Here is a 27,560-nt window from a genome sequence, read left to right as displayed (position 1 = left end):
TCTGTTCAAGAAACCCCATTTATGAGTAAGGAAATTTACACACTCTCAGAAAAAGGGGCAATAGAGGACATTCCCCCTTCTCAGAGAGAGTGCTGTTTTTACAGCCATTATTTTCTGGTCCTGAAAAAAGACGGTGGCTTGCATCCCTTTCTGGATTTGAGACACTTGAATTCCAAACTAATGAAATTTCAATTCAGAATGCTGACGCAGAAACAAATAATGCCACAAGTGTAGCCGGGGGACTGGTCTGTGACAATAGATTTGAAGGATTTCCATATTCAGATTGTACCAAAGCACATTTGCTTTCTCAGATTCACTTTCGGAAGCAAAGTGTATCAATATTGCATTCAACTTGCACTAGCATCACACACTTTCACAAATTGCATGGATGTGGCTTTGATGCGTTGAGGCTTCAGGGTATCCGCTAGCCCACTCTGAGACTCTGGCTGCCCAACATCAAGATATCATTCTCAGCCATTTGAGCAATTTAGGGCTGTGTGTAAACCTAGACAAGAGTGTTCTGTTGCCAAGGCAACAGACTCTGTTTCTAGGGGTGGAGCTAGATTCGCAGACAATGCAGGCGCGCCTGTCTCCAGCTCACGATCTGTCATTCCGCCGGTGTTTAGCAATGTTAAAAAAAAGGATTGGAGCCAGCATGTTGCAAGGCAAGCCATCGTGCTCTATGTGTGTCAGTTATCATCTGTGTTTTTATGTTAATCATTTGCTTGTTGACTCAAACTGTTTCATCAGTGTTTGGCATATGATCGCCAAACACTCTTGGACTTTCAAACCGCCATTAACTTTATGCATCGCCATACTACTGGTGATCAACATTTCACCCACTATAAACTACTTACGTTTTTACCTGTGGAATTACGTCGTCTGTACTGCCGCTCCTGTTTTAAAAAGAAGTGGCATAAAAGACGAGGAAAGCGTGGAGGTGAGGGAGGTGAGAAATTCACACTCCATCAGCTCTGACTGGGGCATCTACTCTTTGCTTCAGCGAACATGGATTTTACCTGTACACCTTGTTCAGCCTGCACCAGTATTTTGTAATTTTCCGAAAAAAAGCACACAGACGATTGGATTATCATTATCTAAAGGAACCTGAGTTCTCAGCACCAACACAAACACAGCCTTCAGACTCTACCACAGTTAAAGCTGCACTTATGAATATGAAATCAGTAGCAAATAAAACATTTCTACTGCATGCTTTTATTGCATCACATGAACTGGATTTTCTGTTTTTACCTTAGACATGGCTCAATCCCGCTGATACCTACCTCCTTTCTGAACTATTGCCTAGGGACTAAACACGTTTAATACCCCTAAAACCACTGGTCGGGGTGGGGATGTAGCCACAATTCTTAAAGACTGTTTTAAATGCAGTGTACTCCCAGTGGAAAAATATTCATGTTTTGAGCTACAACTGCTTAAACTGGATCTGACTCACATAGTGTATTGTGCTTTGATCTGCCGCCCACCCAAATATGACAAGGAATTTAATAAAGACATTTTGGATTTTATTTATTTCATTGTTCCCAGCACTGACAATCTCCTAATCATTGGGGACTTCAATATCCATGTGTGTTGTCCGTCTAAACCACTGACAAGGCAGATCTCTGAACTTATGGACTCCTTTAATTTGACTCGGTTCAGTTTGTGATGCTACTCATATGCATGGTCACGCACTTGACCTGGATTTATCCATAGATTTATCCATCAATAATGTGGTCATAGAGGACAGTTATCTGTCTGACCATAAACCTGCCTTTTTTCATGTCAAACTTTCTTCTTTTACATCTAAGAGTCGATTGGTTGACTGTCAATTTCGATCTGTAGTCTACAGCAACACATTTATGTAGAGGCTTATGCTGTATGTTCAGTTTCTACTAGTATTGAGACCACAGAGCCCTCTCAGCATACAGAGGAGTTGACTGTACTGTTTAATTCAACATGCCTGGACATTATGTATGTTGGTGCCCCACTTAGAAATAAATGTCACAAATCTCAACCTCAACCATGGTTCAATAATGAGACAGGTGCTCTTAGGCAGATCTGTAGGAAAGCTGGAAGAGAGACAAGCTTCATATTTCTTATGAAATGTTAAGAGACTCACTTAATAATTATCAGTGTGTGGCCAAAGCGGCAAGAACAAAATACTTCTCAGACTTAAATTTAAATGCTCACTACCCAAAAGTCCTGTTTAGCACCATAAACAAGGTGCTAAACCGGCTATCACACCCTTACATTCAACTCCAAATGCCTGTGAAGACTTTTTCACTTGTTTTGGTAAATACGATTGATCTTATCAGATCACACATTACTTTCTCTAATATTGAATTATCGTCTCCCATCTCAAGTTCTTGGATATTCAACTGTTTTGATCCTGTCTCTCTTCCAACATTAGCAGACATAATTAAACATATGAAACTGATATGCAGTCCTTTGGATCCTATCCCTGCTCGATTTGTGAAAGACCTGTTTGATATTATAGGCCCTATAATATTGTAAACAGCTATTTTATTAATGGTATTGTCCTGTCCTGTTTTAAACAAGCAGAGGTTCATCCTTTAATAAAAAAAAACAGGTCTTGACCCCACAGTGCTGGAAAATTTTCGTCCAATCTCAAAATTACCATTTTTATCAAACGTGTTACAGAAGGTTGTTTTAAATCAAATCACCCCTTTTTTTTTTCAGAAAATGACATCCTAGACATATTCCAGTCTGGATTTAAAGCCGGTCACATTACAGAGACTGCCCTGTTAAAAGTTACAAATGATTTATTAGTAGCTGTTGAATCTTAGATGGCTGTAGTGTTAATTATGTTAGACCTCAGTGCAGCATTCGACACTGTTGATCACGTGATTCAATGTGGAGTGTGATATTGGCATATGAAGGACTGCGCTGAAGTGGTTTGATTCATATCTTCATGATCGGTCATTTTCTGTGAGCATTGGAAACTATTCATCCTCCTCTTTTACCCTGAAATATGACCTCTCTCAAGGCTCTGTCCTGGGGCCAATTCTGTTTTCATTATACATATGACCTCTAGGATCTATTTGCCACCGACATGCCATTTCTTATCATATTTATGCAGACAACACAGCTGAAAATTGGGAATGAGTCCCTGATGGTTTGTCTGGAAGAGGTTAAAAAATGGTTGTCTAGTAATTTCCAGCTAAATTAAAACAAGTCAGAGATTCTTATTCAGTATTCAGTAACTGAAAGATAAGGTGAAAAATCTCAGTATCATAATTGATTCGGCACCTAGCTTTGAGAATCAGATAAATTCTGTTTTTAAAAACAGCTTTTACCAGCTCAGAATGATTTCTAGGCAAAACCACTTGCTTAGTTTTAAACATTTAGAGACCATTGTTCATGCTTTTATTACCTCAAGACTAGACTATTGTAACTGTCTCTACGCAGGGGTCTGTCAGGGCAACTTTCCTCTCTGCAACTCATGCAGAATACTGCAGCTACTGACTGGCACTAGTATATTACTCCTGTGCTATCCTCTCTTCACTGGCTTCCGGTGCGCTACAGAATTGATTTTAAGCACTACAGTTAAAAACTCTGTTTTTTATAGCACTACACAATCTGTCTCCTCAGTATATTAGTGATCTCCTAAGCCACCACAAATCTTCTAGGATACTGAGATTGTCAAACGAAATGCTCTTGACTGTCCCTCGGTCCAAGCAAAAACCTAAGGGGACCGAGTTTTTAAGGTAGTTGGCCCCACCTGTTAAGGTCTTCAAGTCTCAAATGAAAACTTATCTCTTTTCTATTGCTTTTGAATCTAGGGTACCTTAAACGGGAGTTATATGAATATACACTGTCCTTTTTAATATACTGTCTTTCCTGTTAATTTATATTGCTTATATGTATGTCATGTGTGGTGATGTTTCCATCATTCTTAATCTCTTAACTGTTTCTAGTTGTTTTTAAATGTGCTATACAAAAATACATTGAATTGAATTGAAAATTGAAAGTGGGACATGTTCTCCCTGCAAGAACATTTCACAGGCTTATGGGGCTCATGATCACAGCTTTTGCTGTCATTCCATTTTGGTGTTCCCTTGGATTGTTGATGCAATTTAGAGTGCTTACGAAGTGCACAGTTTACCTTTGCCTTTGGGTATTCAAACTAATTCTATGAGGAGCATTGCATCCTCATGGCTTTGGCAAGAGGTTCGTCATTTGAGGACATTTGTATGGTGGCAGGGTGGTTCTCTCGACATAACTTTTTTGAGAGTTGAGAGTGATGAGAGTTTGACTTGTGCTTCCCAGGTTCTCTCTTTTGGAATATGAGTAAACTCACACTTTAGCTCGCTTGTGCGGCTAAATGTTTGCCACACAGGAATAGACAGTTGGAAGCTTCTCTTCACATGGCATGAATGTTAATCGTTCATCAATGCGATTATGCAGCTCGAGTTTCCTCGAAAGGGAATGCCTTGGTTACATAAATGTAACTCTGGTTCCCTGAGAGGGAACAAGACTGCATAGACTAGTGCAATAATGCGAATCCGCAAATCTGTCCCCAATGCGATAACACGTGCATCCAGGGTTACGTTTACGTAACCTAGACATCACCCTGGCACACCTTGCTACTTTAAACAATCAGAATCTGAATCAATTTTCCTCATCAGATTATATATAAACAGCCTATGCATGATAGCAGCACGGCTGCAGCAGCATGGTAACATGCATCGTTTCTCCCTCCACCACCCCAGCATCACCTGTCTAGATCTGTTCTATGGAAATGGGATTTTATGTTTGTTCAATAGAAGCAGAATGCTTCTCTTTCTTCAACAGCAGTGCATATTTACTCATATCAAGTTGCAGCAGCATCAGCAGCATGCGTAGAGCAGATATAATACGCCAAGACCAAGCCCATACCATGTCATGTATACACTGGCAGCCAAAAGTTTGGAATGATGTACAGATTTTGCTCATATGGAAAGAAATTGGTACTTACACTTTTAATTGGTACTTTCTCCAGATACTCAGGTGACATTTCACCCCACGTTTACTTTAGCACTTACCATAGATGAGGCTGTCTTGTCTGGCACTTCTCATGCACCTTACAGTCTAGCTGATCCCAACAAAAGCTTAATGGGTTCAAGATCCATAACACTCTTTTTCCAATGATCTGTTGTCCAATGTCTGTGTTTCATTGCCCACCCCTAACCTTTTTTTTTTTTTGTTATAAAATTGGAATTCTTCCTATAAGGCCTGCACCAATGAATCTTCTCTATACTGTTGTACATGAAACTGGTGTTGAGTGGGTTGAATTCAATGAAGATGTCAGCTGAGGACATGTAAGGTGTCTATTTCTCAAACTAAGCGGTTTCTTTTTTGTCATTTTTGACATAATATTGACCTTAAGACATGCCAGTCTACTGCATACTGTGGCAATTCAGAAACAAACACAAAGATAATGTTAAGCTTAATTTAATGAACCAAATAGCTTTCAATTGTGTTTGATATAATGGCGAGTGATTTTCTAGTACCAAATTAGCAATTTAGCATGATTACTCAAGGATAAGGTGTTAGAGTGATGCTGCTGGAAATGTTGCCTGTCTAGAATTGAGCAAAAATTACATTTTTTAAATAGTGATGGTGCTGTTTTTTACATCAGTAATGTCCTGACTATACTTTGTGATCAGTTGAATGCCACTTTGGTGAATTAAAGTACCAATTTCCTTCCGAAACAGCAAAATCTGTACATTATTCCAAACTTTTGTCTGCATATATATATATATATATATATATATATATATATATATATATATATATATATATATATATGTGGCAGCTGGGCGTGGTCAAGCTCGTACGGGAGAGAAAAGCGGTAAGGCGCTCTCACCTGAGCTAAATTATGTCTAACACCTGTCTCTAATTACAGTAGAGCGAGGAGAGCGGATAAAAAGCCAGCAGCCACAGAGCAGAGGGAGACGGACGTACAGCAACTCAGCGTTCCTGTGCTTACGTGTGTGTGTGTGTGTGTGTGTATGGTTGCACATTATAAAGAACCATTAAAAGACTTACCTTGTGCCAGATCCCCAGTTTCCCTGTCCTCCTTGGGAAGGTCGTTACACTGGTGCCGAAACCGGGAAAAATTGATGATGGAACAGAGTCAGCCCCATAGAGTCCTCCCAGCTGGCGGAAGTCCTCCAGTCCCTCGCTACACTCCATCAGAGCCACCAACAATCCCTGCTTGAGCTCCGGCAAGACCAGGATCGTCGGTTCTTCGAGATCATGCGGGCTCAAGCAGAGGACCGGCACGCCATCCGGAGCCTCCTCAGCCAGGAGGCCGCTCCAGCCGCAGCCGCGACCACGGACACCAGCGCCACATTGCCCCCACCAGCGTTACAGAAGATGGGGCGGCAGATGACCCAGAAGCATTCATCGACCTGTTCGAGCGAGCGGCGGAGGTTTGGGGGTGGCCCCAAGACCAGTGGGCAGCCCGGCTAGTCCCTCTCTTGTCCGGGAAGCACAGCTCATGGCGCAACAACTGCCGGCAACAAGCCTCCTGGTTTATCCCGATCTGAGGAAGGCCATCTTGCAGCGGGTTGGTCGAAGCCGGAAGAAAGTCGCCAGCTCTTCCGGGCCTTGAAGCTTGATAAGTCCGACCGCCCGTTTGCATTCAGCCCAGCAGCTCCGTGATGCTTGTCGGAGGTGGCTGCTCTCGAGGACACGGCGTCGAGGAACTAATCGACCAGGTGGTACTGGAGCAGTTTGTTCAGCGTTTGCCCCAGAAGGCGGCCGAGTGGGTCCAGTGCCACCGCCCGGCATCGCTGGAGGAAGCCGATCCGACTTCAGCGGAGGACCACATGGCGGCGATTCGAGGCGGATGAGCCCTCTCTGTCTGTCTCCCCTTTCCTGTGTCTTCCCTGTTTTTTCCCTCCCCTCTTCCCTCTCGCTCTGCTCTCTCCCCAGGGTCCGTTCCTGCCCCCGCGAGGCGTGGAGCGTTCAGCGCCCAGCTCCCGGTCTTGGGAGCGCCCACCAAGCCCTTCTCCATCCTTCAGCCGCTCTCCTCCTCAGGTGGAGGCCCGCCAGCACGGGTGCGGCCGCAGCGTCTGGGCGGTCTGCTGGAGGTGCGGAGACCGGACCACTTCGGGATCAGTGCCCGCTGATGGAAATAGGGGCGGTGGTGCGGGTCTCCGATGCTCCACAGGCTGCCCCGATCGGGCTGGAGCGTGCAGTTCGGTAAGAATCCAGGGGGTACATACCAAGCTTTGTTGGATACCGGCTGTAACCAGACCACCATCCACCAACGCTTGGTTCAACCCGAGGCTTTGGGCTCAGCTAAACTGGTGAGGGTAAGGTGTGTACACGGGGATATTCACAAATATCCCGTGGTGACTCTGGCGATCAAATTCAGGGGAGAAAAACATAGTGTAGAGGCAGCGGTTAGTCCCGCCTCACCCATCCGCTAATTTTGGAGTGCGGATTGGCCGAATTTTAGAAAGTTATTGGAGGGAGTTTGTGCGGATGGGTCCTGCTTGAGAGTGAAGGGGTGTGTGATGTCGCGATGCTTTGGCGGGAGGCGGAGCCAGGGCCGTCCTCGACTGCTCCGAGTGGCGTGGGAGAGGGCGAGGTGGGCGCTCCTCCTCTCGGGAATTCCCGGAGGGACTTCCCCTTGGAGCAGTCGCGGGATGATACCCTTAAGCACGCCTTTGACCAAGTGAGAGTAATCGATGGTCAACAACTCCGGCCGGTGTCGCCGTCTCATATCCGTATTTTTAAGCTTATTAAAGATCAGCTTATACAGGGTGGCGCGGGGCGCCCAAACAAAGGAGGAAGTAACACAATTATTGATTCCACGGAGCCGTCGGAAATGGTTTTCCAGGCGGCTCACTATAATCCTATGGCGGTCACCTAGGGGAGCGAAAAACACTTCTCCGTCTAATAGCCCGCTTCTATTGGCGGGCATTGGCGGTGGCGTCCGCAGGTGGTGTGCGGCGTGCGCGAATGTCAGCTGGTAAACCCACCGGCCACCCCAAAAGCGCCTTTAGCCCTCTACCGTTGTCGAGGTCCCTTCGAAAGAATTGGGATGGACCTCGTCGGGCCATTAGAGCGGTCAGCACGCGGACATCAGCCGTGTTAGTCCTAGTGGATTGCAGCGACGCGATATCCGGAAGCAGTGCCTCTGAGCAACATCTCCGCGCGTAGTGTTGCAGGGGCACTCTTCAAGATAATCTCCGGGTGGGGATTCGAAAGAAATCCTCACCGATCAAGGCACAACTTTTATGTCACGGACACTCAGCGAACTTCACGAGCTCTTGGGCATTAAATCGATTCAGCACTAGCGTTTACCATCCTCAGACAGATGGCCTAGTGGAGCGGTTTAATAAAAGCAGCTCAAAAACATGATTCAGTAAATTCGTGCGCGATGACGCTAGAAATTGGGATAAGTGGCTAGACCCCTGTTATTTGCGGTACGAGAGGTCCGCAAGCCTCCACCGGGTTCTCCCGTTTGAGCTGCTGTGCAGGCGGCGCCCAGCGGTGTCCTCGATGTCATCCGTGAAAATTGGGAGGAGGGACCTTCTAATGCCAAAAATGAAATTCAATACGTTCTTGATCTTCGAGCAAAGCTCCACACACTGGGGCGATTAACACAAGAGCATTTGCTCCAAGCTCAAGAACGCTAGCGCCGGCTGTATGACAGGGGTGCTCGGCTCACGGAATTTGCACCGGGAGACAAGGTACTCGTATTACTCCCAACATCGAGCTCTAAATTACTCGCCAAGTGGCAAGGACCCTTTGAGGTCACCACGGCGAGTGGGGATCTCGATTATGAGGTTATCACGTACCGATAGAGGGCGCGCGTCAAATCTATCACCTCAACCTCCTGAAATTGTGGAGGGAGGCGGCCTCTGTGGCGTTGGCCACGGTAGTTCGGAGAGGGCGGAGCTCGGACCGGAGATAAACAAAGACTACAATCTCAACACTCCGGTCACTTGTGGAGACCAACTCTCACGCGGCAGCTCACAGAGGTTTCTGAGTTACAAAAGGAGTTTCTTGGACGTGTTTTCCCTCTCCGGGCCGTACAAACCTCATACAGCACCACATCGAGACCGAACCGGCAGCGGTGGTGCGTTGCGCCTTATCGCTTACCCGAACATAGAAAGAAAATCGTTCGGGAAGAATTAGATGCAATGCTTGATATGGGCGTAATAGAGGAATCCCACAGTGATTGGTCCAGCCCGGTTGTTCTTGTTCCTAAGAGTGATGGGTCTGTTCGGTTCTGTGTGGATTACAGAAAAGTCAACGCGGTGTCTAAATTTGACGCGTACCCAATGCCCGTGTTGATGAACTGCTCGATCGGTTAGGTACTGCTTCGATTTTACTCGACCCTGGATTTAACAAAGGGTTATTGGCAGATCCCCTTGACACCAATGTCCCGCGAGAAAACAGCCTTCACCACGCCGTTTGGATTACACCAATTCAGTAGCGCTTCCTTTCGGTTTGTTTGGGGCACCAGCCACGTTTCAGCGACTCATGGATCGGATCCTCAGACCGCATACCGCGTACGCCGCTGCTTATCTAGATGATATCATCATTTATAGCAATGATTGGCAGCGGCACATGCAACATCTGAGGGCCGATCCTGAGATCGCTGCGGCGGCGAGGCTCACAGCAAACCCTAAGAAGTCTTGCGGTTGAGCGTGTGGAGGTACGGTATCTGGGGTTCCACTTGGGTCATGGCCAGGTGCGTCCCCAAATTGATAAGACCGCGGCGATTGCGACTTGCCCTAGACCTAAGACCAAAAAGGGGTGAGGCAGTTCCTGGGGCTGGCTGGCTATTACAGGAGATTAGTGCCTAATTATTCGGACGTCACCAGCCCGCTGACTGACCTCACTAAAAGGGGGCTCCAGATCCGGTCCAGTGGTCGGAGCAGTGCCAACAGGCGTTCACGCAGATTAAAGCTGCACTCTGTGGGGGCCGCTTTTGCATGCACCTGACTTCTCTCTCCCTTTTCTATTACAGGCGGACGCTTCAGACAGAGGGCTGGGGGCGTACTCTCGCAGCTGGTGGAGGGAGAGGCGCCGGTGCTGTACATTAGCCGAAGCTCTCCCTAAGGGAGACTAAGTACAGCACCGTGGAGAAGGAGTGTCTGGCCATCAAGTGGGCGGTCCTCACCCTCGGTACTACCTGCTGGGGCGGGCCTTCACCCTCTGCTCGGACCATGCCCCACTGCAGTGGCTCCACCGCATGAAAGATACTAGCGCCCGGATCACCCGTTGGTATCTGGCCCTCCAGCCTTTTAAGTTCAAGGTGGTCCACAGACCGGGGTGCAGATGGCTGCCGCTGACTTCCTCTCCAGAAATGGGGGAGTGGTAGGCAGGCCGGATGACGCCCGGCCTGAGTCGGGCGGTGGGGGTATGTGGCAGCGGGGCGTGGTCAAGCGCCGTACGGGAGAGAAAGCGGTAAGGCGCTCTCACCTGAGCTAAATTATGTCTAACACCTGTCTCTAATTACAGTAGAGCGAGGAGAGCGGATAAAAAGCCAGCAGCCACAGAGCAGAGGGAGACGGACGTACAGCAACTCAGCGTTCCTGTGCTTACGTGTGTGTGTGTGTGTGTGTATGGTTGCACATTATAAAGAACCATTAAAAGACTTACCTTGTGCCAGATCCCCAGTTTCCCTGTCCTCCTTGGGAAGGTCGTTACAATATAATAAAACGTTTCTGGTTACATATGTAACCCTTGTTCTCTGAAAAAAGCGGAACGAGATGCTGCGCTGAAGAGCGCTTTGGGAACACGTCTCAGTTGTGACCAGCTGTGAATATGTATGCAACATGTCAATGAACACTGACTGGAATTTATAGCCTCTGCCAATGTAATCATTGGACGCACCTGGCGCAGTAGCTATAAATAGATGCGTCACAGGTGCATCATCAGATATTTCGTCTGAAGAGCAGTCCCGGGGCATCCCATTGTGGCAGAAAAGCGCAGCATCTCGTTCTGCTTTTTTCAGAGAAAAAGGGTTACATATGTAACCCAAGACGTTCCCTTTACAAAAAGCTTCACTATGATGCTGCACTGAAGAGCACTTTGGGAACGAGAATACCCACGCCGCCACACTGTAGCTGTCCGGACACCCTACGGTTGTGTAGTGTGCTCACAAGAGCATGAGAGGCCTCAGACATGAGCTTGAGATGTTGACTCAAGGACATAAGAGCCTGGAGTGGCAAGAACATCCAAACTATAAAAATCGAATGAATGTATGCGGAGAGGACCAACCTGCCACATCACAAACTTGCTGCAGAGGGAGACCTCTAGCCAATGCTTTAGAGGAGGCAAGCCCTCTGGTAGAGTGAGCCCTGACACCTACTGGCGAAGCTTGACAGCGCGCCACGAAGGTCAGAGCAGTAGCATCCCTCACCCAAGGCGACATAGTCTGCTTGGGGGTGGCCGCTCTTGTGGCTCCCATGGCAAGGAGATGTTGCCCTGACTTACGCCACTGGCTAGAGCGGTGGACATAAGTCTGAAGGGCACAGACTGGGCAAAGTCTGGGAAGCCTTTGCTGCTCCGCCGTTGCAAACAGTGGGGAGCAGAAGGCTTAGAGAGTGACCTGATATAGGGTCACGAAAGGCACCTTAGGCAGGTAGTCAGGACGAGGGTGCAAAATTACTTTGGGCATTCCTGGGGAAAACTCTAAACAGGCTGGCAAAACAGATAGAGCCTGTAGGTCCCCAATTCTCTCTAGAGATAATCACCATAAGAAAAACAATCTTGAGAGTCAGAATTCTGTCAGATGCTGACTAAAGAGGTTCAAAGGAGGTCTCAACCAGACCCTCAAGGACTATTGCCAAGTCCTATGAAGAGGTCATGGTCCTAGCAGGAGGCCACAGTCGCAAGGGCACTCCGTCCATCAAGGCGTGGCAAGCCGAAGTGGCGGCCACACTGACCCTGAGAGTGGCGGGGCATAAGCCTGCTGGCGGTTCTTCCTGCAGAAAGTCCAGAACTGAAGCGATCTGGCAGTTAACTGGTTCTGCAATATGAACTTTTAATAAAGGGAAACGCATACAGGTGCATTCTGGGCCATGTATGCACCACCGTGTTCAGCCCCAGAGGGGGGGGACTTGGTGACTCGGGGAGAAGTAGTGGTGAAGAGGTCCTCTTCTGCCCTGTAAAATCTACCCAGATTCGTTCCAAGTGGAGGGAGCCCTAGCAATTAAAATGGTCTCGGTAACCTCAGGAGAAGGCACTGTGTACCTCAGTTGGTACCCAACAGGGTCCAAGCATGAGAAGGTTCCACAATTCAGGCTGGGGATGAAATACAGTCCCCTGTGTCTGAGAATCGCCCAAGTCGAGCCGTCAAGGGGAGAATATAGCTCCGAGAACCATACCATGTATGGCCAGCGTGGTGCTATCAGTAGCAGGCAAGACCCTTGCTGGTGAACCTTGGCAAAGGCAAATGAGCCCGCATCGTGATCAAATTCCATATAACTCCCAGATATGTAATTCCCTGGGTGGGAGAGAGAATGCTCTTTTGACGTTGTGTCTCAAACACAGAGAATCCAGATGAGCTAAGATCATATCCCTGTGCTGAACTGCCAGTTCTTGGAACTGCTCAAGGATCAGCCGGTCGTCGATGTAATTCAGAATGCGGATACCCCGGAGTCACAAAGGAGCCAGTGTTGTATCCGTGCATTTCGTGAATGTGCGGGGTAAATAGGGCTAGGCCAAATTGAAGAGCCCGATACTGGAAAACGAACCTCAGGAACATCCTGTGCTGTGGTAGAATTTCTATAAGAAAATATGCATCCATGAGATCGATCGTGACCAGCCAAAACGTGATGTTGGGCTTGTGACGCGACCGTCTTGATAGTTAGCATCTTGAACTTGAACGCCCTGACTGAGCGGTTCAAGCCTCGAGGATCTAAGATCGGACGCAACCCCCCACCCTTCTTGGGGACCAGGAAGTATTTGCTGTAATAGCCTGACTCTTTCTCTGGAAGGGGAACACGTTATATGGCCCCTTAGACCAAGAGACTTTGAGTCCTTTCCACAGTAGACATGCCTGCTCCAGTTTCACGGAAGTGGCGACCACGCCGTTGAAGCGTGGAGGATGGCGAGAGAATTTAATTCTGTAGTCTCTGTCTACTGTTCTTACAGCCCACATTGAAATACCAGGCAGGAGTTTCCACGCTGCCAGGTTTTCTGAAATGGATACTAATTTCGACACTGCCTGTTGAGGGGATGTCGGGTGTTCCGCGTCCTGGAATACGGCAGGAAACAGCGGTACACCCAACTTTTAGTTGGAAGCCTCTGCCTCCCGAAACAACAGAGGTGGCGGGACAGGGGAGCTACCCCCACTGTGTTGAGCGCAAGGCCCTCAGGGTTTTTGCCTTTTTGAAATAACCGTCCTGAGGTCTTGCTTTGGAGGAGTTACGAGGGGTAGCACGACTCGCCACGCTCTGTTTTTGAGCCTCCCTTCTAGCAGGACCTGAGTGTGGCAAGGGAAGAATTGCCCGAATGCTTCCTAATGGCTTTTTGCCTCCTGGAACCTGGAGATAAACGTAGTCATGGCATCTCCAAAAAGTCCAGAAGGCGAAATTGGGGCATCAAGGAGAAAAGTTTATCTTTGTCCTTGATGCCTGATAGGTTGAGCCACAGGTGTTTTTCCGTGCTGACCAAAGCGGACATAGACCGGCCAATAGCAGGGGCTGTCTGTTTGGTCGAGCGTAGAGACAGGTCCGTGGCTCGACGAAACTCAGAAACCGCTTCCTCGTCGAGCGCGGAACCTGCACTCAGGTCCTTAGGCAGATCAGCCTGGAGTGCCTGCAACACCGACATGGTGTGCAGAGCAGCACCAGCCTGACCCGCCGCTTGATACGCCTTCCCCACTAGTGTGCAGGTGGTCCTGCACGGCTTCGTGGGGAGGGAGGGCTTTTTAAAAGACGATGCCGAACCCGGCTAGAGATAGCCCGCAAGCGTCTCTTCGACTGGCGGCATCATTGAATACCCCCGTGTCTCAGCACCCACGATAGTCGAGTATAAAGAAGTCGAGGGTACGTGGACACGGGAAGTATATGGGTTTCTCCATGAACGAGAAAGCTCGTCACGGAGGTCATCAAAGAAAGGAAGGGACTAATATAGTGATTCTCAGTCATTCTCTCTCTATTTTTATATATATTCATAGAAAGCAGAGAAAGGAGAAAAGGTTCACTGCATACTGCCTAACAGAATCTAACTCCTAACAGCTTTGTGATAGCACACAGCACAGAATGGCTCTGAAGACGAAAAATTTGATGATGCACCGGTGACGCATCTATTTATAGCCACTGCGCCAGGTGCATCCAATGATTACATCGGCAGAGGCTATAAATTCCAGTCAATGTTCATTGACGTGTTGCACACATATTCACAGCTGGTCACACTGAGACGTATTCCCAAAGCGCTCTTCAGCGCAGCATCATAGTGAAGCTTTTTGGAAAGGGAACATATATGTTATACTACTCCGAGTTGTTCTAACTGAAATAATTGCATACTACATCTATAATTCTAGTTCTAATGCAAATACCTTACAATAAAACTCCAATTTATCACAGCACTGACACCAATTAGCACGGTTAAGTGGTTTACAGCATCTGATTCTGTAAAGAAAGCGTTCAGGTTGTCCTGAACTTCTGTATGGCAGAGGGGCAAGACAACTGTGATTGTGTGATCTCAGTGCACATCTGCGTTCAATCTGAGCAGAGTTCTCTCCTCTTGTAAAGAGCATTAAAAATCAGTGAGAGCATTATGTCCATGCAGGCATGCTAGATCTGTGCCATATGGTCCCTTTCCTCTGTCATATTGCACTGGGGAAAGAATCATATTGTCAATTCTGGACCTTGTTTGATTTTGGTGCTTTGGACATTGACCTGAGCCTCTGACAGTTTTGAAATCAGCTTATCAGCTACATGAAGGGTAATACTTAATAAATAGTGAATTTATTAAGATTTGTCCTGACAAACAAATGCATTTAGCATGTATAGGAGCATTTTTTTTAATAGAGCAAAAATAGACCAAATAACTGACATAATTTATCTAAAATGTCACGTCCTTGATATTAACTTCATATCCATAAAACTGTTGTACACAGTACAATCAATATCACGCTCACAATAATACTGCTGTATTGAATATCAGCCAGGCTGTGATTCCCGAATCACGGATCTGCTTTTATTCAGTACTTATATACTGTGTATACTGTATACTAGAAGAGCTTCTATTAGCACTTTCACTGGTTTGATGTATTTAAAATAAAACTGGCACATTTGTACCCTGTAACTTGCAGAGGTGACACCTTCGATAAAATCTGCACTCGACTAAATCATGTATAAAGTTGGAAAACCAATATATCACAAAGAAACAAACTACGTTTATACTTACTTTTTAGTGATGTGCCTGAAGCCAAATACCATATTCGGAAAGTCACAAATAATGCATCAGAATTATAGGAATAAAATGATAATAATATCCAAAATTACAACAAATCTATATGAGCCTGTGAATCCAATAATACTAAAGTGTAAACATTATTAATGAAAATGTGCCAAGTGTAATTTTAAATTGGAGACCGTTTGCAGTCTCTGATTATTGCACGCATCTGGAGCGTGTCAAAGTGTATCATTAACTAAGTTTCTACATCACATACATTTACATTTATCATATACATGTTAATGTATTACACGATTCACACCTAATGATTCCTAGGTATTTATAAACATCCTGAGCTTGATGTTAAATACCTGACCTGAAGTGATGATTTCACAGTGGAGCTTGTCCATCCATCTCTTAAAGTTAACCACATTTATATCCATGTCAAAATGTGTGCCTTTTTTTCTCCACCTTTTCTCCCCAATTTGGCATGACCAATCCCCAATGTGCTCTAGGTCCTTGTGGTGGTGTAGTGACTTGCCTCAATCCGGGTGGCGGAGGACAAATCTCAGTTACCTTCGCATCTGAGACAGTCAATCCACACATCTTATCACGTGGCTTGCTGAACGTGTTACCGCGGAGACCTAGCATATGTGGAGGCTTCACGCTGTTCTCCGCGGCATCCATGCAAAACTCACCACGTGCCCACCGAGAACGAGAACCACATTATTGCGACCACGAGGAGGTTAACCCAATGTGACTTCCCATACTGGCAACCGGGCCAATTGTTTGCTTAGGAAGCCTGACTAGTGTCACTCAGCACGCCCTGGATTGGAACTTGCAACTCCAGGTGTGGTAGTCAGCATCTTTACTTGCTGAGCTACCCAGGTCCCAAATATGTGAGCTTAGCATTTAACAACTGCTTGACACCACGTTCCTCCAGAATAACGTTGTTATACATGCACACACATAAACAAAAATTCGGTTTCAGCAACTATTAATGTCATAAATTCGAGGACATCCACAGTTAACAACATATTCCACAGTTAATCTAACCTACATATTCAGCTTCATCTGGTAAAATAAAAGTACTGAAACGGCCATTTTTAAATGCCTTTAAAAATAATAATTATTGCAATATAATAATAAGAATAAGAATTATTATTATATTACTTTTATTATTATTATTAGATTATTATTATGAATAGGCATATATAAGGCACATTTTATTTATAGAAACTACATATGTAATAGAGTAACATTTAAAAATGTTTAATTTAGTTAATTTACACTTCCAGGTTAAGACCTGCCCACATCCGGTTCTATCAGAATAAAGATAATGGCTTCGCTGCACACCCCATTACTTTTATACTTTACAATTTTACACATTTGTATGAGTTTGGACCTCTTTTGAAGTGCAAGGACAAAGAAAAAAAAATATGCCTCAGCAGATCTGTATTGCTTAGTGATTTGCTGTGGGGAACAGCGAAAAACTTACCCATGCAAATGAATAAATTGTTCACTGTCTTTTGAACACAGATTGCCTTGACAACTCTCTAAATCAGCAGAGAACAGTCAGTCTCTTATCACCATTCTCCACCTACTTCCCTTGTGACTGACACAATTAAACAGGAGCCCTGTTTGATACAGCAAATTGTCCTCTTCATGCAGTTGGGCTATAAACAAGAATGCGAGGGGCCTAATCAAGGAAGGCTGTATTGGTGGAAATTGCACTAATGTTGCACTTATGCAGAATCCATCAGGGACTGACCACACATTATACTCTGACTCTGAGAGCTCTAACCAGTCCAGTTTACAGAGGGAAATTGCATTTTTGCATACTTACAAATAAAAAAGTATTCTTGTTGTATCCTGGGCAAACCTTCAGAGTAAAATTTGACTATTCAGGTATTTTAAATAGGTCGTTTACCAAGAACAATTTTGACCATGGACAATTTTCAAGACACTAACGTTTCGTGATCCAACAATCAGAGAAGTTGCTGTTACCAAAGAAATAGGAACTACCAACTGTGATAAAGCATTGCAAAAGGTATAATCAAATAAGTCTCCCCACACTCTTAATCAGCTTTGGAGTCCTGCAATCCCAACAGAAGCTTTTGAAAAATTTTGTAAGAAACATCTAATAATATGTCATATACTTAGTCAATTACTTAGTGAGTAGTTGTATACTGAATTATCATTGCTGAAAAGTGGGCAGTCGCTGTTGTGCTCTATCATATCGCTTGACAGGCTTTTTTCTTCACAATTAAAGAACTTTCTGCAGACCCTGTGACATTAAGACAGAACCCTGGTCTGTGGACTCCAGTTTGAAAATTATGACATTCTATGTAATAACCCAGGGTATAACTGGGAGATTTGGAACTGGTGGGCCAAGAGTGAGGCATTGTGGATCAGTTTGGGGAAGAAGAGACTAGTCACTAGTCAAGGTTTATTATACATCATAAAGTTCTTCACAACAGTGGCCTGGAAAAGAGAGCAGCAGGGACATCTAATGGAGTAAGGTATTTTAGAACACCAAAAGTGGTCCTTTAAACCTCTTTGCACTTTCCTTCAACAGTTTCATTGACATCCACCAGTACTCCATCCTTATGTTTTGTTTTTTCCAAAACTAACGAAAACATACACTCAACTAAAGGATTATTAGGAACACCTGTTCAATTTCTCATTAATGCAATTATCTGGTTGATTGGTGATCTAATCAACCAATCACATGGCAGTTGCTTCAATGCATTTAGGGGTGTGGTCCTAGTCAAGACAATCTCCTGAACTCCAAACTGAATGTCAGAATGGGAAAGAAAGGTGATTTAAGCAATTTTGAGCGTGGCATGGTTGTTGGTGCCAGACGGGCCGGTCTGAGTATTTCACACTCTGCTCAGTTACTGGGATTTTCACGCACAACCATTTCTTGGGTTTACAAAGTACATCTAGTATGCGGCAGTCCTGTGGGCGGAAAAATGCCTTGTTGATGCTTGTTACGAATGAGGCAGCGAGGAGAGAGGATCTAAATGCAGGACTTCTATATTAAATGAACAAACAAATAAACAAAGGAAAAACCCTCAATGGGGAAATAAACATAAACAGAGAACTAGGGCAAGGAACACAGACCAGGCTTGAACTATATTCAACGAACGACAAGGAGTGAACAAAAAGCAGGGCTTAAATAACCAGGGAGTGATGACTGAATTAGACACAGGTGAGAACAATGAACAAAATGGCAGTGGTGATGGCAGGTGGATTCTGGGAAGTGTAGTACATTTAACAATGACAAGTGAAACCCAGGACAGACAACAAGGGAATGGTGACATAGCCCCCCCTCAAAGGAATGGCTTCCAGACGCTCCTCAGAGAAAAAATAAATGAAAAAAAAAAATCGTCCAAGGAGTGGGGGGGGGGGAAGCAAACTTACAGACCAGAGGAGCACAAGGGGCACACAGACAGACCAAGGGAGTACAAGGGGAAAACAGGCAGTCCAAGGGGCACCAAGGGCAGAGAGGCAGTCCAAGGAGGCACAGGGAGCAGACAGGCAGTCCAAGGAGGCACAGGGGGCAGACAGGAAGTCCAAGGGGGCACAAACGGCAAGGACAGGTTCAGGTGGTCTGGGAGCTGGCCACCGGGCAAGGATAGGTTCAGGAGGCCTGGGAGCTGGCCACAGGGCAAGGACAGGATTGGGGGACCTGGGAGGAGGCCACTGGACAGGGACTGGGTGAGGGGGCCTGGGAAGAGGCCACAGGACAGGGACCGGGTCAGGAAGCCTGGGAGGAGGCCACAGGACGGGAACAGGGTCAGGAGGCCTGGGAGCTGGCCACAGGGCAAGGACAGGTTCAGGAGGCCTGGAAGGCGGCCACAGGGCAAGGACAGGTTCAGGAGGCCGAACCGTGGGAGGTGGAGCCGTTGCAGGCGGAGGCGTGGAAGTAGGCGCCGTAGGAGGCTCTAGAGGCGGAGACCTGGAAGGCTCTGGAAGTGGAGCCGATGGAGGTGGCACCATAGGAGGCTCTAGAGGCGGAGCCGATGGAGGTGGCGCTGTAGAAGGCTCTAGAGGCGGAGGTCTGGAAGGCTCTGGAGGTGGAGCCGAGGGAGGTGGCACCGTAGGATGCTCCAGAAGCGAAGCCCTGGAAGGCTCGAGAGGCGGAGACCTGGATGGCTCGAGAGGCTTGAGAGGCGGAGCCAAGGGAGGCTCAGGGGGCAGAGCCGCAGGAGGCTCTGAGGGCGGAGCTCTGGAAAGCTTGGGAGGCGGAGCTCTGGAAAGCTCGGGAGGCGGAGCTCTGGAAAGCTTGGGAGGCTCGGAAGGCGGAGCTCTAGGAAGCTCGAAAGGCAGAGCTCTGGAAAGCTTGGGAGGCAGAGCTCTGGAAAGCTTGGGAAGCGGAGCTCTGGAAAGCTCGAAAGGTGGAGCTCTGGAAAGCTCGGGAGACGGAGCTCTGGAAAGCTCGGGAGGCGGAGCTCTGGGAAGCTCGGGAGGCGGAGCTCTGGGAAGCTCGGGAGGTGGAGCTCTGGGAAGCTCGGAAGGCGGAGCTCTGGAAAGCTCGGGGGGTACTGGCTCTTGGACGGTCATGGCCACTGGCACTGGCTCTTGGACGGTCGAGGCTACAGGCGCTGGCTCACTAACATCGGAGGCTACAGGCGCTGGCTCACTGACATCGGAGGCTACAGGCGCTGGCTCACTGACATCGGAGGCTACAGGCGCTGGCTCACTGACATCGGAGGCTACAGGCATTGGCTGGTTGGCCGTGGTTAGCGGAGGCTGGAGAGCAGAGGCCTTTCTTCTCCTCTGGGCGGATGACGTTAGCAGCGCTGGTTCATTGACCACGGCAGGCGTGGGGGTTGGCTCACTCACCGTGGCTGGCGAGGAAAGCCCAGAGGCGGGAGCTGGGATCTGGAGAGGTGGTTCCCCAGCAGCGAACTCCTCCAAGATGAGTCCCACGTACTCCCGCCAGGTGCAGTCTCCGGTCTCCGGGAGTTCCCACCACCGGTGTTTGGGAACACCAAACCGGTATGCCACCTTCAGAGTGTGGTCATCCCAGCCGGTGCAACTGGCCGCGTTGGTGAAAAAATAGGAGAACTCCCGGACAGTCAAGTCCGCCTGTGTCAGCCCCATGACTGCTAGATCCATAGTTGGTCGTTTGTTCTGTTACGAATGAGGCAGCGAGGAGAGAGGATCTAAATGCAGGACTTCTTTATTAAATGAACAAACAAATAAACAAAGGAAAAACCCTCAATGGGGAAATAAACATAAACAGAGAACTAGGGCAAGGAACACAGACCAGGCTTGAACTACATTCAACGAACGACAAGGAGTGAACAAAAAGCAGGGCTTAAATAACCAGGGAGTGATGACTGAATTAGACACAGGTGAGAACAATGAACAAAATAGCAGTGGTGATGGCAGGTGGATTCTGGGAAGTGTAGTACATTTAACAATGACAAGTGAAACCCAGGGCAGACAACAAGGGAATGGTGACAATGCTAGAGGTCAGAGGAGAATGGGCCGACTGATTCAAGATGATAGAAGAGCAACTTTGCCTGAAATAACCACTCGTTACAACCGAGGTATGCAGCAAAGCATTTGTGAAGCCACAACACACACAACCTTGAGGCGGATGGGCTCCAACAGCAGAAGACCCCACCGGGTACCACTCATCTCCACTACAAATAGGAAAATAGGCTACAATTTGCAAGAGCTCACCAAAATTGGACAGTTGAAGACTGGAAAAATGTTGCCTGGTCTGATGAGTCTCGATTTCTGTTGAGACATTCAGATGGTAGAGTCAGAATTTGGCGTAAACAGAATGAGAACATTGATCCATCATGCCTTGTTACCACTGTGCAGGCTGGTGGTGGCGGTGTAATGGTGTGGGGGATGTTTTCTTGGCACACTTTAGGCCCCTTAGTGCCAATTGGGCATTGTTTAAATGCCACGGCCTACCTGAGCATTGTTTCTGACCATGTCCATCCCTTTATGGCCACCATGTACCCATCCTCTGATGGCTACTTCCAGCAGGATAATGCACCATGTCACAAAGCTCGAATCATTTCAAATTGGTTTCTTGAACATGACAATGAGTTCACTGTACTAAAATGGCCCTCACAGTCACCAGATCTCAACCCAATAGAGCATCTTTGGGATGTGGTGGAACGGGAGCTTCGTGCCCTGGATGTGCATCCCACAAATCTCCATCAACTGCAAGATGCTATCCTATCAATATGGGCCAACATTTCTAAAGAATGCTTTCAGCACCTTGTTGAATCAATGCCACGTAGAATTAAGGCAGTTCTGAAGGCGAAAGGGGGTCAAACACAGTATTAGTATGGTGTTCCTAATAATCCTTTAGGTGAGTGTATAAGTGAGATGTCTTTAATACCTGAGTTGTTTCTCCTAAAAAACAATTAGATTAACCAGAGATCGAATGGAGAGTTTTGCTGAAGTTTCCTGCTTCTCATAAATGTCTCCTGAGAAACCGACACTTGCAAACTCACAAGTCTCCTCTAGAGTTTCATAAAAAAATTGCAGCAATGTATCAAACTGTGCTCAGATTTGCCAAAATAGTCTTTAGTCAATGCTAACTACATTTAATGTTTAACAATACTCTTACTACTGCATATTTGAAAATGTGTTTTATTTGTGTGTATTTATATTTCTCCAAAAGAATTTGAATAGAAACATCTGAGACAAAGTTGATACTTAAAACATTACTGAGATGACCTGAGCAACCACTAAGCGATCAAATTTTACTCCAGGTTGTTGTGTGTCACATCAAGAAGAACTCCACAAAGAAAGAACTTAACAAAGAAAGAAAATGTTTCTTTGAAAATCTTTGACATTAATTCTAGCAAACCGTTTTAGCAAAACTTATTACTGGTTGCATATGAAATCATAACACATTATGCAATCAGCAAAATGGTGCCATGAATGTATTTAGACATAAGGTGCTTACAGGCACTCTAGTCTGTGTATATATTGTACAAATTATACATGTATTTTATATGCTGAATCTCTAAAGCCATATTTCAGCTCTAAGGAAACATAATGACTGATACAATAATCTTCACAGATTGCAAAGAGCATTTGTGGTTGAATTTCAAAACTGTATATGCAACACAATATAATTGACTTGCAACATAATGGGCTTCTCAGTTTTGAAGGATCAGTTCAACCAAAAATGAAAATTATGTGATTATTTACTCACCCTATTGCTGTTCCAAATGCATATGACTTTCTTTCTTCAAAATGTGAAATTTTGAATAAAATTTTGGCTACCCTTTTCCATTTAATGACAGCTCATGCCTTATATTACAAGTGTTCTGAAGTCATATAAAAGCTATGTGCGAGGAACAGACAGGAATTTACTCTTTATACACTGAAGGTATTGGCTTTTGCTCTATCTCTCCTTTGCAAGTTTATGAAAGTTCATGAGAGAAGTAGCGATTTGTGAATGAATCGCATAAACAGATCTTTCAATCATTTAGTTCAGGGACTTTCAAAATCTTAAACAGTAAGCCCCCCTCTGACAAAATGTACAAGACTGCGCCCCAATTAAGACCCTAACCCCCCAGATTTGTATTATTTATTTATTTATTTATTTTATTTTAAATGTTTTGCAGATTTATATTATATATTACAATCATTTTATATAAAGGCCTATACACATACAAGATGGCAGCACGGTAGCACGCAGTGGCTGCTCCAGATCCACTTTTACGGCATTGGACATCGGAGCAACCGGTGTTCATGTTTACCATTGCCAGACACAACTCAAATATAAGATTCATGCAACAACCAAGCTGTATGATGATCTGCAGGAGAAGCTACACAACATCGGCTCTAGTCCTCGGTGTCGCCTGATGCCAGTGGCCGGGGGAGAGGACGTCGTAAGCGGTGTGCAAGGAAGCGGAGGCATGGCAAGAGGGTGGGGTCCATGCTAGGCTAAAAACAAACCCTAGCCGGCCAGCTCTCCCGTCTATCCTGCTCTCAAATGTTTGCTCCCTGCACAATAAACTGGACTACATCCGACTCCAGCAGACTACGGAGTGTGAGTTTAGAGACTGCTGTGTCTTTGTTTTCACGGAGATGTGGCTCAGCGACAGAGTTCTGGATGCCGTCATACAGCTAGACGGGCTTGCCTCCTTTCATGCCGACAGAAATGCAGCTCTGTGCAGTAAGAGCCGCGGTGGTGGCTTGTGTGTTTGCATCAACACGGAATGGTGCTATGCTGGTCTCTAGCTAATGCTCATCGCTGATGGAGATTGTGACTGTTAGATGCAGACCTTTTTATTTACCATGGGAATTCACCACTTGTACAGCTAGGATGGGGCACACATTCAACAAGGCTTAGAACATGCAAAACTGCTTATCAAACAGGATTTGTCCAAGTTTAAAATAATCAAGTCATGTTTTCACTTAATTGAGTTCATGGAAGAATAATATTCATCGCACATATAAATTTGTGTTAATCATATTAAAATTGGTAGATTTACCAAAATATAAATACATAGCCAACGAATAAACAACATTTTTGAACTACAAATTATATTAAATGATTTCATGAAAAACTTCATGCAGGGACGTCAGTGATAAACTTTTATTATAGTACAATAGATGGCTGAGGTGCCTGAACACCTGGTCCCTGTGAACGCACAGTGACTCTCAAGAGTGGGCTAGGATTAGCCAGTCGTTGAGGTAATTGAGTATGCAAATGCCGGCTTCCTCTGGGCTGCCTCTGTGACCTTTGTGAAGACACGAGGGGACAGGAACATGCCGAAAGTTAGGGCCTTGTACTGATACACCTGGCCGTCGAATGTGAACTTCAAATCAGTCTGATAATTGGTGTCACATTTTATACTGGTGCTGGGGAAAACAATCCCATCTGGTCTGCTTGTAAATCAACGTCAATATTACGATTCGATCACAGCTACATGCTAAGAAACAGTTATTTTTGTGTGGCCACGAAAAATATCCTTTCTGAGAATTGATAGATGATCAATACTTAGTGTTTGCTGGACAAACAGATAAGTTGACTGTTCATTGACTGATCCAAATGTTCATAATTAACTATAACAAGTTATGATTAATAATTCATATTTCTCTTTAAAAGATATTTTGATAAATAATCTCATCCCTGTTTCTAAAAGATTTAGCTTTAAAGCTATACCTATATGTGTAATCTTATTGTTAATAAGCCATGAGAATAATATTACACCAATAACAGAATTAATCATAATTCTCTTATTAAAGCTAATTTACTACAGTAGAAATTGTGAGCTTGTATTGAATTGTGGCGTTGTATTACGATTTTGATGGTGGACAATTTTATTCAGACAAATACTCTAGTTATTTGTCATTTATCTAAATTATAACGGTTGTCAAACGCACTGATTCCATTATAAATGTCCTTACATAGTAATGTACAAATTTGACCTTTTAATTTAATTCCTAGCTCACACATACTGTTTCCCTTACAAATAACGGTAATATACACTACACTTTAACCCGTGCCATGTATATTTTTCATATCAAATTCTCTACATATATTGGTGTGAGAATTTGGGCACTTCAACTGATTACTGTTTATTTGTGCACTGTGGAACGCGCTGACGTTCATATGCATTGATGAAACTGTTTTCATTAGTGTTGACCCAGCTCACCAATCAATGGTGTTGGTTGCTATGGTGACGAAAGTTCACGGGAAGTCCTAAAGAGACCCTTTCGGGACAAATTACCAACCTGCCAACGCCATTTTGTAAAGAAAGTACAGCTAAGCTAATAGCATAACACAACACCGCTAAACTAACCAGTTAGCGAACTTTCATTGAAACACCTAAATACGCTACAACAGTATAAGCACTAGATTCCCATATATGAAAATGTATTATTTAATATATCACATTAGATTTTCCAATATATTCACATATATTTTTGTTTCGTAAGGGTCTACAGCCATACATTTAATATATTTAATTTAATATGTAGCCTACGTTGACTTTCTACATATCTTTTTAAGTATCCATAAAATACCACATATTGATTGTAAATTATTCCAAAGTAAATTCATGTTTTATCAAAATATTTATCTCAGCTTATACCGTTAGAAAGTCTTTGTGATGATAAGTTCAAAAATCTATTTATATCTTTTCTTTATTTGGTGCACTTAGAAGTATGATTTCCTTGCTGTTGATCACTCCTCCGCATAGAGATATTTTATGTCCCCTCTTCCAGCCAGTTGCCATTGAAAGGGGACTCAGGCATGTTGATGGAAGCAGGAGATGTGGAAATAATAATTTCTTTGAAGGCAATCTACCACAGTGGAGATGTGCATGTACTCCCATGTGTGCGCGACATCAAAGCAAGATGCGGAGTGGCGCACGTGCGCCGCCGTGCTCACAAGACACCACAAACATAAAGACTGTATAACATCTATTTCAAATTTGAAATATTTTTTGATCTTTTATAACTTTCAATAATCTAAGGAAAAATTAAGCATTTCAAAGAAAATATTCAAAATTCAAGCATATTCCAAACCTTGAAAACTAAGACTTAAGACTCTGTATGAACCCTGCTTATGACAATGAGGTTACTAAGGAACATGTTTTTTAGCCTATTATTGTGATCAACTCGCATCACATGAGCTAGTCTCTGTCTAAATGTGAAACTATACTTGCCATAGACACATGAAGACAAATCGACCCGATATCATGCTGAACTCGCACGTGGACACGTCGGGACTTTGTTCCATCTATTTTCTAAGTATGTGCTGAAAATGAGATCTCCAGTAAAGTTTATCACTCGATATAACACGTCTTCAAAGGCAGATTATTTGTATGAATGAACAGGGGCAAAGCTATATGGCTTTATAATAGATTTGCAAGTGAACAGGACACGTTTTGAGTGCGTACACTTACTCTCTGAGCGAGAGCAGGGAGATTTAATAGTTTTGTGCGAGAGCGAAGGAAATCCATGTGCAAGCGGAGAGATTTGGCTTGCGCAACAGGTAAATGGATAAACTCTCTACATTTAAAATTATTGCAACACACTAGAGCTATGGTCTATTAAACTGGAATATGGTCTGTAAAGATATTAATTTTCATTTTTTATTTTGTTTATTCATCTTTTGATGTTACTAGTTGAATTTATCATCATTTTCCATGCCTCCACTGATATGCTGGGACACCTCCCAGTTTGAAAACAGTGGATATAGTTGATCCAGATCGCAAACTTAGTCTAAATTATCTTTAACAAATTGGACTAAACTGGTTCTCAACTTCTAAACTCACTGACTCAGTCATCCTGTCACAAGGGTTAACAGGTGAAATATTTTGTCATCAGTAAACATTTCAAAATGGAATCCTTAAATAGTAAGCACCTGTGCCTTCCATTTAAATTTGTGCCAGAGAACTGAATCGACAGAAATGCTAAAAGTTTTTACACAGAAGCAGAGAATTAACCATTCTCTTGTTGATGATGGTATACTCACAATGTTCATAAGGGTGAGTAGATAGTTCTGCACATGCTCTTTCCCATGGAAACGGACAACAGAATCATCTACTCCAAGCAGAACCTCTATGTTGTAGTCATCATCACCAGCGTGTCTTCGTCTCCTGGCTGTCTGGTTGACTTGTTTAGCAACATTGTCCAGCACTCTTGGCACATCCAATTCAGGCTCTGTTAGACAAATCGAAAGTCTTAAAAGAAGTGAACAACTGATATTGTTATGATATTTTTTATAATAATAATAATTATTATTATTATTTCTTACTAACAGTATCAGTTATTTTTATGTTTAAGCTTCAAACAATCAAAATGCAAAACGTCTTGTTAACCTCAGGGAGGGAACACTGTAGTGACACTAGGGGTCACTCTTGAGAGCCCCAAACACCTCCCATTCTTTGAGAAAAGGCCAATGAGAATTGACGATTAAAATTTGCATGCCACTCCCCCGGACATACGGGTATAAAAGGAGCTGGAATACGATTCCATTCAGGTTTTGTGCTGAGGAGCCCAGACAAGGTCCGGCCATTTCAGCAGCTAGTACAGTGTTGTGGTAAGAGGGACACATTCCTCTTCTATCACTCAATCGACATTGTATCAATGCAATGACACTAGGGGTCACTATAGAAAAATGCCAAAACAGCTGAACAGTGTTATGTGAACTGCTGATGCAGGTGCAAGCA

The 27,560-nt window shown here is 44.8% G+C and overlaps 1 pseudogene; it reads right to left on the bottom strand.

Annotated features, from left to right (window-relative positions):
- The window catches only part of LOC127642881 (A disintegrin and metalloproteinase with thrombospondin motifs 3-like), a 216,424-nt pseudogene that overhangs the window by 103,504 nt on the left and 85,360 nt on the right, over nt 1-27,560 (bottom strand).

Source organism: Xyrauchen texanus, chromosome 4 (genome assembly GCF_025860055.1).
Source record: "Xyrauchen texanus isolate HMW12.3.18 chromosome 4, RBS_HiC_50CHRs, whole genome shotgun sequence".
Lineage (NCBI taxonomy): Eukaryota > Metazoa > Chordata > Actinopteri > Cypriniformes > Catostomidae > Xyrauchen > Xyrauchen texanus.
This window is presented reverse-complemented; position numbering and strand designations above follow the sequence as displayed.